General features: G+C 47.1%; 1 long non-coding RNA gene across 8 annotated transcripts in view; it reads right to left on the reverse strand.

Moving 5' to 3' along the window:
- The window catches only part of LOC112587915, a 236,414-nt gene that overhangs the window by 46,717 nt on the left and 170,559 nt on the right, over positions 1-19,138 (reverse strand). For 7 of the 8 annotated variants that reach the window (XR_003112436.3, XR_006542978.2, XR_006542977.2 and 4 more), the window contains 4 exons: positions 7,916-8,028; positions 4,605-4,799; positions 3,962-4,057; positions 1,584-1,699 (listed from right to left, as the gene is read on the reverse strand). This is a non-coding gene — a long non-coding RNA (uncharacterized LOC112587915). The remainder of the gene's footprint in view (positions 1-1,583; positions 1,700-3,961; positions 4,058-4,604; positions 4,800-7,915; positions 8,029-19,138) is intronic. The other variant, XR_003112437.3, reaches the window with a different exon arrangement.

Below are 19,138 nucleotides of genomic sequence, written 5' to 3' on the forward strand. Positions count from 1 at the left end.
AGATAACACAGGGAGGCAGCCTGTGGTGGCTTCTCTGGGCTGGGCGTAGCGGGGGTGGGGGTGCCCGCTGCCTCTCAGCGCGGCCTGGCACCAGTTGGTTCATCACTTATGCATGTTATGATTTAGCTAATCACCGTCAGTTATGCATCCTACTGCTGCCTGGAGACTCCAGCCAGAGAGAGGGCCCCCGCTCACCAGCACCATGGAGAGACCACCAGGGGGTGGGGGGCGGTGGAGGGAGGGCTGATTGTCCTTGCTGGGTAGTGGCCCCTGGTGGTGTGTGGCTCAGAGCCTCTAGCCTGGAGGAGAAGCTGCTGGGCCCATCCCTCAGGCAGGGGCACTCATGTAATGTCTCTGCATCCTTGAGCTCAGCCAGAGATGGGCATCTTAGTGATAGGTTATATAGCCTGAAGTCACAGAGTTCTGGGTTCTAATCCCAGCTCTGCCTCTTGTAAGCTGTGAGAACTTGGTTAAGCCCCTTAACCTCTCTGTGCTGCAGATTCTTTACCTATAAAATGGATAAACAAGGCAGGGAGAGTGTAAGGATGGGAACTAATATATGGATACAGCTCCATGGGTGTGCACACTGTAGGCAGTCCTGTTATCAGAGCCCCAGTGGGTCCATCACATGTATTTTGGGTGAATGTCTGCTTTCAGTGGGGAATTCAGAACCATAAGGCTCCTAAGGGGCAGGAACCCATAGGTGAGCCCATTTTTTTTAACAGAAAGGTTTTTGGGTTTTTTTTTTAATGTTTATTTCCTTTATTTTAGTTTTTTTTTTTTTTTTTTTTTTGTCTGAGTCAAGTCTTAGCTGCAGCTCGTAGGATCTTCATGTGGCATGCGGGCTTCTCTCCAGCTGTGGCCGGAGGGCTCCAGAGTGCCTGGGCTCTGTAGTTGGCGGCTCGTGGGCTCAGTTTCCCCAAGGCATATGGGATCTTATTTACCCAATCAGGGATTGAACCCAAGCTCCCTGCAATGAAAGGTGGATTCTTAACCACTGGACCACGAGAGATGGCCCCGTGAGCCCATTTTAAGACAAACAGCACTCAGATGGGGCTATGTTGAGACAGATCTCAGATTCTGAGATATTTAAGCTAATCCATGGCTGGGGAAGGCCAGGGAGGCAAGGATGAAGCAAGTTCTCAGCCTCAAGCAGGTGGGAGGCAACAGATGAAGCACGACTAGATCAGCTGATGGCAGTGAGAGGGTTCGGAGTTTGTTCAGCCAAACCCTTTCTGCTAGAGAGGGGGAGAGGGAACCCATGGTCCAAGATGGCCCTCAATGAGAGAAGGGGCTGAGGTCCCCCCAGCTTCTGTCTTCACAGTTCCCCTCAGGATAGCCTCAGGGATAGACCAATGCCCATCAGTCTCCCCGGGGGCTTCCCTTGGGATTACCAGGCACCCTCTCCCCTCTTCCTGGTGCTTTGTCAGGGGTACACACCCCTGTTTTGTTGTGGCCACGTGAGTGGTGGGAAGCATGAGGTTGCATCCTGAGGCCCTTGGCCATCCTCACTTCCCTTATTTGCACCACAGAGCCAAAAATATCTGCCCCTCGGTGCCGATGAGAAGATTAAGTGAACCCACCTGTGTGTGAAGCTCAGGGCGCCAGGGAAGAGCAAATGGAGAGTCCTTTTTCCTCCCGTTTAGAGTCTAAAGAGGGGTGGCTGGGAGGACACCAGCCTCGAGGCACCTCAGTCCAGCTACACACAAAGAGCCAATTTAAATAATTAATTCTCTGACCTGGCAGCTCATCCTCCCACCACTCCTTTGTCCCTGCTGCTCCGTCCCCCAGGAATGCCCTTCCCTTCTCACCTCTCCAGGTCCAGCCCATCCTCCCAGGTCCAAGTTAGCTGCTGCTGCTTCCAAAATGCCCTTCTTCCTCCTCCTTAGGAACAGAAATGCCTTCTCCTGCCCACAGTCCCACACTCTCCCTGACTGCAAGTGGGTTCCTTCTCTGTCCACTAGTGATCTGGCTCCAGGTTAGACGCACTGGGTAGAGGAGCTGCTATTTAAGAGCTAAGCAGCCTTTGGCCTCTCTGGGTCTCTACCAGCTCATCAATAAAATGGACAGGCAGGGGAGGCATGCCATGCCCTTGGGGCCCCAGGTATCACATTCCTAGTCAAAGCTGTTAGGAAAATTAGGGGTCTAGAGGGACTAAAAGGGTTAGGCAGTGGGCATCTCCATGCAAACTAGTGCTACGAGGTTAAATTTCCCCCATTCTAATAGGATAGAGACCTGGAGGCCGAATTAACTTAAAGAAATGCAAAAGTCTTTACCTGCCTGGGCTTGTGCCCTGAGGTTTCTTCCCACTGCAAGGTGAAACCACCCACCCCGGTGGTCCCGTACCCGCCCCTGCCCCAGGCCAGCGCATGGCTGCATCTCTGTACAACTCATGTATCACAATTACGCAGACACCTGTGTCGCCAGCGCCTGCCAAGCCACAGCACATCCAGTGCTCAGTCGCCCTTGAAATGCATTTCAGCTCTTACCTGCAAAACTCGGACAGCGTGGAGGGTGGGGCCTTCCACAGCAAGCAGGACCATCAACCTCCTGCCACCAATTGGTGGGTTTGCTTGGCTGGACACCCCACACCCATCAGTCCCAAAAGATCAGAGAGCTCCTGACTGGCCAGCATGAAGCCAGGCCCAGACCCTTGTCTCATAGCATCCTTACCATTTCATCAGCAAGTGACCATAGCTAGCCACTGCTACTGACAACCAGAAGCTAGAGGGCCATGGGGCTGGTGCCTTCTTCACAGAGCAGAAGCTAAGCCTCCCACAGACCCTGAGACATCTGGCTCCTGGGAGCACCACCTCTCAGCTCTGGAAACTCAGGGTCTATCATCCCAAACACCCCACTTCCCCAATGTCTTTCCTGAACTTTGACACCTGGCTGTCCACTGACATGCCACTTCCTGCCGCCTCCCAGAGAACGGGCGCTGCTCTCTCTTTCATATCCCACACCACCTGGGGCCAGGAGGTGAGGTGCCCCCTTTGCCCTCTCCCCACTGCCCTCCCAAAAGATTGATCCTCCCTCCCAACTCAAAACTCCAGCTCCTCTGAATCCTGGACAAGAGACTTTACCTCTCACCACTGTCCGTTTCATCCCACTGAAAGGTGAAACAACCCCCACCCCGCATTGCACCCCTCATTCATTACAGACTTAAGCAACACCCTCACTCTCTGTCTTCTTCTCCACCCCCATAATGGCATCATTTGGGGTGACTCAACATTTACTTTGAGCATCCATCAACATCGGGGCCTCTCTGTTCTCCACTTGGAAGCCCCCATCCACCTATTCCCATGGGTGTCCCACCCTTGACCTTACCATCATGGAAATGGCACCGTTTAGACCATCTCCACCTCAAGCCTCCTGCCAGATGATCGCGCATCACCTGTTATCCCTCCAGGCTGCACTCCCACAGTCTTGCTGAGCCCTCCAGACACTGAGCACCACTGGCTCAGGATCACTGCCCCTCTGCTGCCACTTTCTTTCCTCTCTCTCCCTTCTTTATTCTTAGAAGCCACGCCCAAACTTGGTAAATCCACACACCCTCCTCGGTGCCTGCACCCACACAGCAGAACACGGCTGGAGGAAAAGAGAGCTGACTTTCCTCTAAATGCCTAACCTCAAATCTCAAAAGAGCCCTGTCACCACTCAGCAGCACTATGCTAGCTGTCTAACTGCCCTTGTGCGTGTTCTCTGTTCTCCCAAACAAGTGTCTCATCCTTCCTCCTCTCCACACACCCCACACCATCCTCACCCACACTGGCCTCAGACTTTGTTCAGAACATGGTCCCCATCAGAAAGCACTCCCTCATCTTCCCATGAGGATGCTTGGCAGGCCTCCCACATCTGCACCCACACTCTGCCTCCCTCCCGCTCAATGCATGGAGGAAGGTCGCTCCTCTGCCCAGGGCTCCCCACCCTCCCACCCCCAAGCAGGGCCTAGATCTCTCACCTGTTCAAGTATCCAGGGGTCCCCTCTTTCTGCATCACCATCTTCCCCCTTCCCACCATGTCATCCATGGCAGAAGCGTACCTGCTCCAGGGTCTCCTGTAACGAACATCCAACTCCATCCATCTCCATGCCTGTCCGCAGCTCCCAGCCCATTTTCCTGCTCCCCTTCACTGCAGAACGTGTTGTAAGGACGGTCTGCAGTCCCTGTCTCCTCTTTCTCACTGGATATTCTGTCCCTACAGCTAGAGATGTGCACACACAACCCCAGCTCGGAGCTGGTGGGCAGTGGAGCAAGGCCAGTGCTTAAGAGGAAGAGGGGAGCGCAGCTCTGATGGAGAGGAAAAGACCCTAAGAGAGAAGGGCCTCAGAGGTCATAGAAAGAAGTGAGCTGTTTCCTGCAGCAGTCTTCAGATTTGTGTTGTAGAAAGGATACTCTGGTAGCACTGGGTTGGGTGGGCTAGAGGTCAAGAGAGGTGACAATTAGGAGGACATCGAAGTGATCCAGGTGAGAAATCCGGAAGGCCTGAATCAGGCAGCCAGTGGAGAGAGGGAAGGATGAATTCTCGACAGAGTGAGAGTGTGATCATCAGCAGGACTAATGGGCCAGTTAGCATTTCCAGCAGCAGGAAAGATCAGGACTGACCTTCTCTGGCTGGAACAGAGGCAGAGTCGAGTTCCCCCTACTCCTTACAGGCTCCTTGATCTCCAGGTACTTTCTCATCAGGAAATGGACCAGACTGAGTGACTCTCCATTTGTTCCGTGACTACAGCTCTGTCAGTAAAGCACATGCCTGCAATGCGGGAGACCTGGGTTCAACTCCTTGATCGGGAAGATCCCCTGGAGAAGGAAACGACAATCCATTCCAGTGTTCTTGCCTGGAGAGTCCCATGGACAGAGGAGCCTGGCGGGCTGCAGGTCGTGGGATCACAAGAGTCAGACACGACTTGGCACTATTCCTTTCTTTCTTTCTCCTGCACTAGCTGTGATCACTGCGCTGCCGGTGGCTTCTCACCATTGCCCTTCAAGCTCCTCCACCTTGCCCTTCACAGCACACGGTGGGCACTCGACACACAGTCAGGGAAACGGGATGACACAGAAGAAAGCATGGGCTGGAGAGGAACAGAGGGCTGTGGAGGTGAAAATGCCTGCCTCAGAGCCTGAATTTCACCCTAACTAGGTACCAGGGAGACACAGAGGGTTTTAAGTACGGAAGTGACAGGGCCAGCTCTGTGTGGGAGATAAACCCAACTGACAGCTGTGGGCAATGAATTCAAGTTCATTGTCAAGACTAGAGAAAGAGGGAGACTAGAGGCTGAAGTCAGTGCTGATATCCCAGGCAAGGGAGGATGAGGCCTGATCTTGGGAAAGGAGATAGAATAGAGAAGAAGGCTTGGCTTTAGAAATACCAAGGATGTCAGATTGGTAAGGCAGAGGGATAAACTGGAATATGGTTCATTGGTTGGTGGCTTAAGCAGCTGGGTAGATGGTGTCACTTGCTAGGATGGGGCAATGGCAGGGGGTGCTGTAATGAACCTCACTTTGGACGTGTTGAGTTGAAGGTTAACTGTGGACCATTTGGGGACAAACGCACTAGACTGGAGAGTGGAGGCGTGAGTATGACACCCAGGGTGGGACCCAGGACTAAAGAGAGAGCAGTCTGGGGGCCATGAGCAAGGAAGGGTGGTGACCACAGTGACTGGATGATCAGGGAGTCACCTAGGTAGGTCACGTCCAGTGAAAGGAGCAGCAGGTCCAGGACAGAGCCATGGGGAGTGCCCAGCTTCGAGGACTGGCAGATGGAAAGGATCCTACAAAGAAACTGAGGAGACAAGGAAACCAGGGAGGAAATGGGGACAGACTGGTATCCCAGGTACAAGGAAGAGGGTTGAGGAAGGAACAGTGGGTGGTCAGTGGGGTCAACATCAACATCAAGGACTTCCCTGGTGGTCCAGTGGTTAAGAATTCACCTGCCAATCCCAGGGACACAGGTTTGATCCCTGGTCCAGAAAGATTCCACATAATGCAGAGCAACTAAGCCCATGCACCACAACTCTGAGTCCACGTGCTCTACACCCCAAGCTCTGCAGCGAAGAAGCCACTGCAATGGGAAGTCTGCACTCTGCAATAAACAGTAGCCCCTGCTCATCTCATCTAGAGAAAGCCTCTGCACAGCAACAAAGACCCAGCAAAAAGGAAATGAATTTTTAAATATATCAATGGTAAATAAAGGAGGACTAGAAGCCTCCACTGGATTTGGCAGTATGGTGGTTACTGGTGACCTTTGGCAAAGCACTTTCCATCAAGTGATGGTGTGGAAGGAGTCACACAGCTCCCAGCTGAGGCGTGAGTCAGGAATAAGAATGTAGAAGCAGCTTGATTAGTTAGTCAATGGCTTTGCTATCATTGTCCCTCTGCCTTCTTCCTAAAAGAGGCAACGTCTCAACTGTGGAGATGACAATGGATCAGAAGATAAAACGTAAAGAACTTAGAACTGGGCCACGGGTGCTGTGCTGCTCAATACAGGTTAGGTGCGTTTGTTTCTTCTCTCAGTAGGAGTAGAGTCAACGCAGCTATTGAAATAGAAAATGGAGAATCACGTGCAGATGCAGACAAAAAAGAAAGAAAAGCAGGAACTTGAACAGATACTCGTACATCCAGGTCCATAGTAGCATTACTCACAGTAGCCAAAAGATGGAAGTGTCCATCAGTGGATGGAGGGGTGGATAAAGGAAATGTGGTATGTCCACACAATGGAAGATTATTCAGCATTAATATGGAAGGAAATTCTGACCCTTGACCACATAGAGTGAAATAAGTTGGTCCCAAAAGAGCAAATATTGTATGAATCCATTAATACGAGGTACCTAGAGTAGTCAAATTCATAGAGACAGGAAGAAGAATGCTGGTGGCCAGGGTCAGGGGAGAATGGGGAATGGGGAGTTATTGTTTAATGAGTATGGGTTTCAGTTTACGAACATGCAAAGAATTCAGGAGATGGATGGTGGTGATGGTTGTACCGAGTATAAATGTACTTAATGCTACTGAACTGTGTGCTTTAAAATGGTTTAAATAGTAAATTTTATGTTGTGCCTATTTTACCATAATTTTTTAAATGTACAGAAAGACAGAAAATAGGTATGACAGTGTGGGCTAATAAAATTACTAGAACTGAATATTTCTTTAAGTTCTGAGCTTCCTAGTAACCAAGACTTAAAGGGAAACTTTTACATCTTGCTGCTTAATGAACGAAAAAATACTACAGATTTTTTATTGAAAAATATTTCAGGAGCTATCAAGTCCACCCACTCCCATCTCTGGCCAGGGCTGGTTATAACAGACATGTGCCTTGAAAATTCTTACCAGAGGCATTCAGAGAGTAAAGGACAATTTATTCTACAAAGGTAGAAGACTAACACTGTGCACAGATATGTTCATTACATGGCCACTTGCAGCAGTGATTCTTGAAGAAATCTAAGGGGGAAATCAATCAAACCTAACTCCGGAAAGCCTTTCTGGGGGGAGTCAAGTTAATAAGGTCTAGATGATCTCCAGGGTGGGATTTAGAATTCCCCAAAAAGCGTGTTCACTCAGTGCCCCTAGAATTTCCAGAGGCATCCAGGAGGCAGCTGGCAATTTGCTCCCAAGCTCCAGGGAGAGGTCTGGTGAGCGGTGGGAGTCTGCGTGCCACCAACACAGAGATGGTGTTCAAAGTCATGGGCAAGACTGCAGTGAGCAGGATGAGGGTAGAGTCCCAGGAAACACTACCTCACAAGCACCTCCACTTCCCCAGGGCCCATCCAAGTACTAGAGCAGGAGGCAGCAGTGTGGTGCAGAGCAAGAGCAAGAGATCACATCCTCTGACTCTCGGTCAGGGTATGCCATCGTCCCAGGACCCTTCTGTGTTCAGAAGAAAGAACCTGGTGCCGGACACCAGAGGACCTTGGACAACTTACCTGGGAAGATGGTATCGACAGCCAAGCATGCCGCATCTGATGAGAGTGTGGATGCTTTGGATGGAGAGGTCCAGGGGTCAGCTGCATGTAAGGGTCCAAAACCCCTGATGGGTCTAGGGAAAAGGGAGAAATTTGGCCATCAGTTCAGCATATAGGTAGAAGAGGAAACAAACAGGGGTCCCTTTCCAGCTATTCAAGCATTAATAACTTTAACAGCGATGTGATGATTGGGCATTAGGAAGGATCTGGGGAAGATCTGAGAAGACCGGGGGTCTCTACGCATGTCAGAATTTGAGCACACCCAGCTGCTCAAGCCCACGTGAGTGGGACCCTCAGTGTGCACAGCTCAGGCCTCTTGACACAGGAGAGTCTGCAGAGAGGAGCCCCGCGGTAGGTTGGACAGGCTTCCTTGCCGGACATTTTCGGACACATCGTCTCTTAAAACCACAGCCTGGATGACTGTGCTCAGCAATCATGTGTTTAAAAAGCAATAAGACTAAACACTTTTCCGTTTCCCCTTTGAGAGACCATGTATGATAAATGATAGGCAATTTCATGGTTGGAGTTTCAATTTCCGAAAATATTAGTGCTATTCCCCAAGCTCCACTTCAGAGATAAATTCTTTTTGGCAGCCTCCTCTGTTGTCTCCTAATTCCCTGATTCTGAATATATTTGGAGGTCTGGTGTGAATTTCATCAGCTCATCCCCAGCATCCCCCTGTCTGGGCTGCATTGGAAAGGGTGTTACCCATCTGCCACTCTTCCAGGTTCTTTCAGCATTGGCTTCAAGTCAAAGGTGTTTATTAAGCTCCTACGTCTTCCCAGCCCTGTGCTAAGTGTCATCATGGTGGGTGTAAGGGAGCTTTTGATATCAACACAATCAATCCTTTGATCAACAAACATTGGTTATGTATCTAGTTCCTTCCAACTCCAAGCAATAGTAACTCTACAGTACCTGATATCTCATATTTGTTTCACATGGTCCTCATTTCACTGTTGGGGAAACTGAGGCTCAGCATGAACCTAGTAGAGTTGGGATGGACTGGTGGAAGACAGCAAGCATTTACTGAGCGCCTACGATGGACCAGGTGTAGTGCTGAATGCTTGCCCATCCCTCTGCACAGGAGTAGAGGCTATTCATCCTCACAAAACTCAAGGTGGGGGTGATTGTCCCAATTTCACAGAAATGGGAACTGAGAATCAGAAAGGCTAGTCAGTTTACCCAAGAATTCTCATCCACAGGACCCACCCTGCCTCTCCTGGTGTCCGCGGGCTAGATGGTGTCCCAGTAACCATTGCCAAACTATGGGAGTTCTCTTGTTGGAAAACATCTAAGTATCAGATCGAGTCATGGGAGGAGACTAACTGGCCTTTGGGTTAGCCCCTTTATCTCACATTACTCAGCACCCGCCGCCTGCCCTAACCCTAGGCTCCCTCCTGCCGTAACCCTAGGCTCCCTCCTAAATTTCCCAGGCCGGTGTTCTCAGTGTATCACTGCCCCCAGGACCATTCCCTGCTTTCTCTGTGTCAGCATCCTTCGAACCCTCTCCATCATGGGTCAGCTTAGATCCCTATGGCCATCTCTCCCCTCTTTTCCATTCACTCACCCCTGAGAGGGACTAGTTCATGCCTGGGATGATATTTTCTTCTCTTATAATCTCATAGATTCCTATCAAAATACTGAGCAGAAAGCAGGTACTCCGAAAATCTCGAGGGAGCACTGGGGTAAAATGAAATGGAATAGGTCAAAATGAGGTTGAAACTCTCAGACGAGAGCAAAGGGAATGAATTGGAACAGAATGTAATGGAATAGAACCAAAAAGAATAGGATGGTACAGGTGAAAACAGGGAGGAAAAAACAAAACTGTGGACTAGAACAGGATGGAACAGAATGAAAGAAGGCTGAACTAGACGATGACAGGCTGGAACAGAATAGGCCAGCGTGGAACAGAACAGAAGCAGATGGAACAGAACAGACCAGAAGGGAACAGAACAGAAGCAGATGGAACAGATTAGACCAGGCCAGGACAGAATGGAATGGAAAGGCCAGTCCAGGATAGAACAGAATAATATATAGAATTCAACAATAGTATGTAAGACACTGGAACAAGTCTGAACAGAAGTGAGCACCACAGAACAGCTGGACTGTGGCTAACTAAATGTTATATAAATGGATAAAATAAAATTCACTCTATTCACTCAATTAATATTTATGGGGTGCTAATCCTTGCTAGGTGAGAAAAAATAGACATAGTCCCATCCCTTGTAGAACATACTGTCTGATGAACGAGACCCCAAAAAAGACATAAATAAGCATTAATAAACACACAATTACAAAATATAAGTGTCTGTGAACTGCCATGAAAGAATGGACAGGTGGCCATGATTAACAATAATAGGACAGGACTTCCCTGGTGGTCCAGTGGTTAAGAATCTGCCTGTCAATACAGGGTCATGGGTTCAATCCCTGGTCTGGAAAGATTCTATATGCCATGGGTCAACTAAGCTTGTGCACTGTAGAGCCCGTGCTCTGCAACAAGAGAAGCCACTGCCCTGAGAAGCCTGCATGCTACAATGAAGACCAAGCATAGCCAAAAATAAAATAAATTAATTTTTAATAAAAAAAGAATAACAGGATGGGTGTCATAATATTCATAATAAGGAGGTCAGGAAAGCTAAGACCTGAAATGTGAGGAGGAGTCATGAGACAACTGCAGGAGCAGGGAAGAGCATTCCAGGCAAAGGGAACAGCACGTATGAAAGCCCTGAGGTGAGAAAGTGTTTCGCCTGTTCAGGAAGCTTAAAGAATATCGATGTGAACAAAGCTCACAGAGCAAGTCCTAGAGTGACAGGGGAGGAACAAGAGAGGCAGGCAGGGGCCCAACATCAGAGGGCCTGGTGCAGGTTTGGAGTTCCATCTAAGTGTAATGAGAAGCAACTGCAGGGCCGGTAACGACAGCGTGTTCGGTGCTTCCTCCTCGGCTGCAGTAAAGGAATGAATGAGGGCGGGGAGGCCGTGTAGCATCTACTGCAGTCGACCAGGTAGTGATGTCAGTGGCTAGGAGAAGGGTGGCAGTGGCCCCAGAAGGGAAGAGATGCAGGAAGTGATGCAGCCAACTGGAGAAATATTTGTAAACACAGCCAAGGGATTTGCCAATGTTTTAGATGAGGGGCTGGCAGAAAGGACAATCTGAAGGTGCTTCCAGGGGGCGGTGGTTCTATTACCTGAGATGATGCTAAGGAGAGGTGGTTTAAGGAGGAAAACCAAGTTCTCTTTTAAATCCTAAGGCTCAGATGCTTAGGTTGGGTCCAAATAGAGATGTTAAGCAGATCCGGAGATAGAAGCCTGGAGCTCTGAGCTGGAGGTCTAAATTCAGGAGTTGTCAGCATATAAATACTGTGCGTGCTTTGGGACTGGATGAATCATATATGCCGTCGTGCAATGCAGAACTTTATCAAAGCATGTTCCGTGGACTACTTGCATTGTAATCCCTTGGGTTACCAGTTGAACATGCATATTTCTAGGCCTCCAGGCCACTAAAATGGATCTCCAAGGATGGAGTTCAGGGGTCTGCATGGTTACAATCACCCTGGAGTGTTTGGATGGCGTCTAACACATGTGAAACACTGATCTGGGAGAGGAGTGGAAAGCAGAGCCCCATTACTGAGAAAGGAGTACATCTGCACATCAAGAAGGAGAAGCCAGCAAAGGAGACAGAGGATAGCCAGAGAAATAGGAGAAAAGTCAGGAGAGGGTGGTGTCTCAGAGGCCAAGAGAGGAGGGGGTGTCAGGACCTGGTGATGAACCGAGCCTGAGCAGGCTCTGCTGAGTAGGATGAGCCCAGGAGGGTGACCATGGGACATGGTAATGCACACATCCCTGGAGGTGGGAGGGGTACTGGGCCACACCAGAGTGGACTGAACATGAAGAGGAGGCTCCAATAACAAAGTGGGAGCATGGAATGGGTAACAAGCAAGATCTATTATCCAAGGCAATGGAACATTTGAGGACAGACCCTAAAGTTCATTTCACACATGTGATTTTGTCCTCTCTGGTCACAGCTTCTGGAGTCCTCTGGCTTAGGGGAGTAGATATGCTAACACATACCAGCAGGGCTTCTTTCCCACCTCTCTCCCACTGGGCTCAGCATCCTCGGATGTTCCGCTCCTCCTGAGAGACCACACAGTGGAGAACTTCCCTTAGGTCCCATCTCTCTCCCTAAGCATGCTCCCTCAGGTGGCTCTCCCCTCCTCTTTAGAGCACTCTACAGGCAGCAGCCAACTGTACAGATGCTAAGGGCCCACTGTGATCTGTATTCTTGGGCCCCACCTCCCAGGAGGGAATGGCTAAGGCTGCACACAGCAGGTTGGCAAGGCAGCCACTGTTTGGCAAGAGAGCCTTCCTGGCATCACACAGATCTTCTTGACCACCCCCTTAGCAGCTGCCCAGTCCACCTAGAACCCTGATGTTCAATAAGTGATGAAACAGGCACCTTTTAAAAGATACGTTCAACTACATATTAGACTTTCATGTTCACAAAACAGAAACCAAAAACCCATCACTTTTATAACACAAACCTCAAAAAGAAAAAAAAACAAGTCAACAGCATTTTTTTATTGATGGAGGTACCAGAAACAAAAGAGATTTTCAGCTGAGGATCAATCCCTGGGTGATCCTTCAAATCTAAAGTTGGGAAGGGGGTGTTTATGCTTTTCAAAAGGTTAAATAATATTAGGAGGTAGTGGCAGGAGCAAAGCCCACCCTTGCTTCCCCGACATGGGAATTTCTTTCTGTTACAAGTATGCCTCCCCAGCTTATGCCCCCAAGGGGCCACACACACCTCAGAAGACCCAAAAAGCCCCTGCCATCCATCTGGAGGCAAATTCCTGGCAAGGAGCAGCATGGAGAGACTTCACAGCCCTCCCCAAACCTCTCCAGAAGAATCTGTGGCAGCAGAGGGATTTTCCCCAGGAGAGCGAATGACAACACAGCGCCTGTTTGTTTTTGATGCAGCAAGAAGCCAGGAACATCTGCTCCAAGAAGCCACTTGAAAGATAATCAGGCATCGATGTTGGCAAAACAGCTGTGTGGCAGGCAGGGAAAGGGGTGGCGGGGAGCTGGGAGGGTGGGGGAATAGGAGGAGGGAAGTTAAGCTCTGAGCTAGGAGCAGCCGCCTGGGAACTCAGTCTGGGAAGCCCCCCACCCCGGCCCACCCCCACGGAGCTTGGAGGGAGTTCCTGCTTAGCTAAGAGCAGCTCATGTAGGGAATCCACTTTGCTAAGATCCCTAATTGTCCTCATGGAGAAATGCTGGGTCTATTTTACATTTCTTGCAGGGCTCGACTCAGTTTTTAGGACAGGACTGAAAATGTTGTACTTGTCCTAAACCCGTGATCCTAGAAAACAGCAAGGTAAAAGAAATCTGTCCCACCCCGCCCCCATCTCTTTGTGTTGTGGAAAAGATAGTTCATCACCATCCTTCCCCATGTGACTCAGATATGACTTATAATGTCCCCCTGTTTATTCATTACAGAGCAGACACAGACTCTCCAAATTCCACTCCCTTTCCTATAAAGATAGGTGAACTGTTTTGTCCCCACTAATCAACAGGAACAAGATGTTTGTTAACCAAATGACTTAAGTTTCTCTCCTTCATCCAGGCTCCTGTACTTGAAGCCACCTTCAGCCTGAGCCAGAGAACAGCCCCAGTTTAACAGCCCCTCTAAAGAACAGGCTGGCCTCAGGGTAAAACATCCTCTGATCAATTGTCCCTTTGAAGAGGATGATGCAAGGGGGACAGATCACTCTTACTTGTCATTTCTGGGTCAGTCCATCACTCACACACACAATACTGATTACATTAATCAAAAGCGTGCGTGTGTGTGTGTTCTGTCGTAGTGTGACTCCTCCCAGAAGAAGACCCTGAGACAAGGATTTGAGGACAAGTAGTTCATTTGAGGGGGCTTCCCTGGTGGCTCAGACAGTAAAGAATCTGTCTGCAATGTGAGCAACTCGGATTTAATCCCTGGGTCAGGAAGCTCCCCTGGAGAAGAGCATGGCAATCCACTCCAGTATTCTTGCCTGGAGAATTCCATGAACAGAGGAGCCTGGTGAGCTACAGTCCAAGGGGTCACAAAGAGTCGGACACAACAGTGATATAACCACGGTAAGCACCAAGAAGGCAGTGTAGGAGGTGGGCGGGGAAGGGAAGGTGACCAGTGCCAGCTGATTAATGGGCAAGTGGCCGCTGTGAGTAGGCAGCGGCTCATTTGGGAGGTAGTCAGTCAACTCCTATTTTTCCAAAATCTACCTATACCCCAAAGTTCTCAAGCTTTCCCTCCTGTGTGGAATTTCTCCCCATGGATGTCCCAGAATGTAGGAAAAGGAAGCGTCATTTAGGACTCTGGTTTTCAAGCTGCATTCCCCATGGACATCCAGGACTCTAGGAGATACTTCAATGGCTACTAAGGCCCAGGAACTAGTGGTCAGGCAGCAATCTCCACCCTCACTTCAATTGAAACATCTCCATTTTTCTCCTTGAAGTATTAGGCATCCACTTACAATATTTTTAGAAGCATTCAGGAGCTTAAAAGTAAAGTTCAGGTTTACTTCTAGTTCCAGAAGATGAACCAGACACTATTCCTCATGCTATCCTCTATTCCTCATGCTAAGTTGAGCTGCATCCCTGGATGTTACGTATGAAACAATCACAGGCAGACGCTGAGAGGTGGACAGACAAGAGCAGACCAGCTAAGGATACCATGACCCCGGGAACTACACACTGATGATTTCCTTGGATTTTTGTTGTGTTTCATACATCCCAGACTTGGAGCTCAGGAAACCAACAACCCAGAAACTCCAATGACCACATATTTTAAAAAAGTCCCAACAAAATCTTGTTCTCTTGTCAAAGGACAAGTAAAAGGGCAGCCTGAAAGTGCTAGTCGCTAAGTTGTGTCTGACTCTGAGACCCCGTAAACTGCCGTCTGCCAGGCTCCTCTGTCCATGGGATTTTCTAAGCAAGAATACTGGAGTGGGTTGTCATTCCCTTCTCCAGGGGATCTTTCCAACCCAGGGATCGAACCCAGGTCTCCTGCATTATAGGTGGATTCTTTATCTTCTGAGCCACCAGGGAAGCCCCAAAGGGGCAGCCTAGAAAGACAGAAAACAGTTAAACACTAGCTATTCTACTCTAGCCAAATGCTACAGAATAAAAAAAAACTGTGGCCCCCTCCATACCCATGCCAGCAAAGGTCAAGTGGGGAACTTAGAATTCCACCCTACTTAATAGTGACAAGGCATTCCCTCTATCTCCCCACTGGGATGTGGTATTAGAGAAGGTCTAGTGGAAAGCCAGAATTCGGGTAACACGGCCACCCACAACTCAGTAGCAGTTAAGACTGCCAGAAATCCCAACCCCACTCATGGGTGATGGGGATCCCCCTCACATATCAATGGAAGCTGAGTGCAGAATCTGGACTTCTTCCCCACTATTCAGAGCAGGTGTCTTCCCACCCTGCCCTGGCTGGAGTGGTGTTCAAAACATTCAGCCAAACCAGAGGGCTTAAAGTAGGATCCAGAGTCTCATAACATAATACAAAAAATCCAGATTTTAATAAAAATTTACTCATCATAACCAAAAAAGATCTCAAGTTTCATGGAAAAAACAATCAATAGATGCCAACACCAAGATGACAAAGATGTGAGAATTATCTGTGACAAAGATTTGAAGGCAATTATGATAAAATGCTTCAATGAGAGATTATGAACATGCCTGAAACACATGAAAAAATATCCTTAGGCTTCCCCTGTGGCTCAGTACTAAAGAATCAGCCTGCCAATGCAGGAAACACAGGTTTGATCCATGATCTAGAAAGATCCCACATGCCGCAGAGCAACTAAGCCCATGTGCCATAACTACTGAATCCTATGCACCCTAGAGCCAGTACTCTGCAACAAGAGAAGCTACAATGAGGAGTTCGGCAACTAGAGAGTACTCCCTACTCACTGCAGCTAGAAAAAAGCCTGTGCAGCAAAGAAGACCTAGCAGAGCCCAAAATAAATCAAATTATTAAAAAAAAAAATAGCCTCAGTAAAGACATAGAAGATATAAAGGAGAAATAAAAGTAAATTTTATAACTAAAAAATACAATAACCAAAATTTAAAATTCAGTGAATGGGTTCTACAGCAGGGTGGAGGGAATGGAGAAAAAGAATTGGTGAACTGGAAGATAGAATAATACACACAACCTGAAAAGGAAAGAGAATATAGACTAAATTAATAAACACAGCCTTGCAGACCTGTGGGACTATAACAGAATATCTAATTTCATGGCCCTGGCATCTCGGGAGGAAGAGAGAGAGGGCAGGATTGAAAAAGCTTAGAAGAAATGATGCCTGAAAATTTCCCAAATCCTGCTGCTGCTGCTGCTAAGTCGCGTCAGTCGTGTCCGACTCTGTATGACCCCATAGACGGCAGCCCACTAGGCTCCTCCATCCCTGGGATTCTCCAGGCAAGAACACTGGAGTGGGTTGCCATTTCCTTCCCCAATGCAGGAAAGTGAAAGTGAAGTCGCTCAATCGTGCCTGACTCGTAGCGACCCCATGGACCACAGCCCATCAGCCTCCTCCGTCCATGGGATTTTCCAGGCAAGAGTACTGGAGTGGGTTGCCATTGCTTTCTCCATCCCAAATCCTAGTGAGCCCTAAATGGGACAAAGTCAAGGAAACCTATGCCAAGACTCTGGAAAGTAAAAACAAAATCTCGAAAGCAGTTAGAGAAAAATGGCACTTCAGCTACTTAGGAAAAACTATTTAAACAACATATTTCTCATCAGAAGCCATGGAAGCCATAAAAAGTGGCACAATGTTCTTCAACTGCTGAAGGAAAAAAAAAAAAAAAGACCAACACAGAATCCTATATTCAGCAGAAATATCCTTAGAAAATGAAGATGATCAAGGAAAATAAAGGGCATTTGTTTGCAACACGCCTACTCAAAAGAAAGGAAGAGAAGGAAGGAAGAACGAAATTTCTCTAAGTCCAAAGGAGACCATAAAAGAAGGAAACTTGGATCATTGGGAAGGAATAAAGAACACTGAGCATAAGTGTGGGTAAAAAAAAAAAAAAAAAAAAATGGCTTTCCTTCTGTTACCAGATTTTCTAAATTACATTTGTCAGAGAAACAATTATAACACTATTTGATGTGGTTTTAAATGACAGGAGAGGAAACAAAACAATTTAAAATAGGGGAGAGTAAAAAGACGTAAAAGGAGGTAAACTTTCCACTTCACTGGATGAGAAAAATGATGACGCCAATGGGCTGTGCTATGTTGTGCATATATGATGTGATACTGAAGGCAGCCGCTCAAATGCTGTAAGAGATCTCATCAAGACACTACAGGCAAACCAGAACAGAATTCTAAGAAACGTTCAAATAACTCACAGAAAGTCAGGGGAAAGAAGACGGACAGACAAGACACAGAAAATATAAAATTCAAACCTTGAAATATCAGTAATTAAATATAAACGTTCTAATTATACCAGTTAAAGGACAGAGATTGGCAGAGTGAATTAAAAAGCATGACCCAACCAAGTGCTACCAGAGCACACTCACTTCAAATATAACATAGGCAGGATGGAAGTAAAAGAAGGAAAAGATACATCATGCAAACATTAATCAAAAGATAGTAGGAGGGGCTATGTTAATAAGCAGATAAAGCACACTTTGGGCTTCCCTAGTGGCTCAGTGGTAAAGAATCCGCCTGCAATGCAGGAGATGCAAATTCGATCCCTGGGTCAGAAAGATCCCCTGGAGAAGGAAATGGCAACCCACTCTGGTATACTTGCCTGGGAATCCCATGGACAGAGGAGTCTAGCAAGCTACAGTCCATGGGGTTGCAAGAGTTGGACATAAGTTGGCGACTAAACCACCACCACCACCACCACCAAAGTAGAGTTCAGAGCAAAAATAAATTACCAGAGACAAGAGAAGAACATTACAAAACCAACAAGACATAGAAATCCTAAATGTGAATTCACCAAAAACCAGTGATGCAAACGATCTGAAGCAAAAGCTGATAGAACTAAAAGGTAAACTAGTCAAATCCACAATTGTAGCAAAAGACTTAAATACCTCCTCTCAACAATATATATTAATTATATACAGAAAACAAGCAAGAATATAGAACTCAACACTGTCAACCAACAGGTTCTCACCACCCTTTATACAACACTCCACTCAACAACAGCAGACTATGTATTATTTTCAAGTTGCCCACAGAACATATACCAAGATAGACTATATCTTGGGCTAAAAAAATAAACCTCAAAAGCAAAACAACTGAGACCATACACAGTGTGTTCTCCAGCTATAATGAAACCAAACTAGATATCAGTAGCAGAAAAATAACAGGAAAATCTCCAAACATCTAGAAACTAAGGAAGCCCCTTTTAAATAGCCCATAAGTCAAAGAGGAAGTCTCAAAGGAGATTTAAAGATACATGGGACTCAATGAAAATATAACATATCAAAACTGGGGGGACACAGCTGAAGCCATACCAAAAGGTCAATTTGTGGCACTTCTGTCATTCGAAATGAGGGCAAGTCTCAAATCAATAATCTAAGCTCCCACCTCAAGAACTAAAAACAGAAGAGTAAAGCAGACCCAAAGCAAGTAGAAGGAAGGAAATCATAAATGTAAGAGTAAATTTGATGAAACTAACAACAGAAAAAAAAATTTGAGAAAATAAATGTACAAGGAGCTGGTTCTTTGAAAAAAATCAACAGAATTTACTACTTCTAGAAAAACTCACAAATAAAAAGAGAGAGAAAACACCAATTACCAAAATCAGAAATGAAACAGAGAGATATCACTACACACCTACAGACATCAAAAGCATAAAGAGAATACTACAATGAATCTATGTAAATAAAGTTGATAACTTAGATGAAATGGACCAGCTCCTTAAAAAATACAAACTACCACAATCCACCTAATATTAAATATATCATTTGAATAGTGAACCTAAAACTATTCAAGGAAAATGAATCCATAATTTATTTTTAATTCCCAGGAAAAAAAATCTCCAGACTCAAATGGATTCACAAGAGAATTCTACCAAATGGTTAAAGAAAAATTGACACCAATTCTACACAATTTCTTCCAGAAAGAGGAAGATTCAACAAACTTTCAATTCTTCCAAGCTGGTATATATGTTTAGCGC

The sequence above is a fragment of the Bubalus bubalis genome, chromosome 11 (assembly GCF_019923935.1).
Source record: "Bubalus bubalis isolate 160015118507 breed Murrah chromosome 11, NDDB_SH_1, whole genome shotgun sequence".
NCBI classification, from domain to species: domain Eukaryota; kingdom Metazoa; phylum Chordata; class Mammalia; order Artiodactyla; family Bovidae; genus Bubalus; species Bubalus bubalis.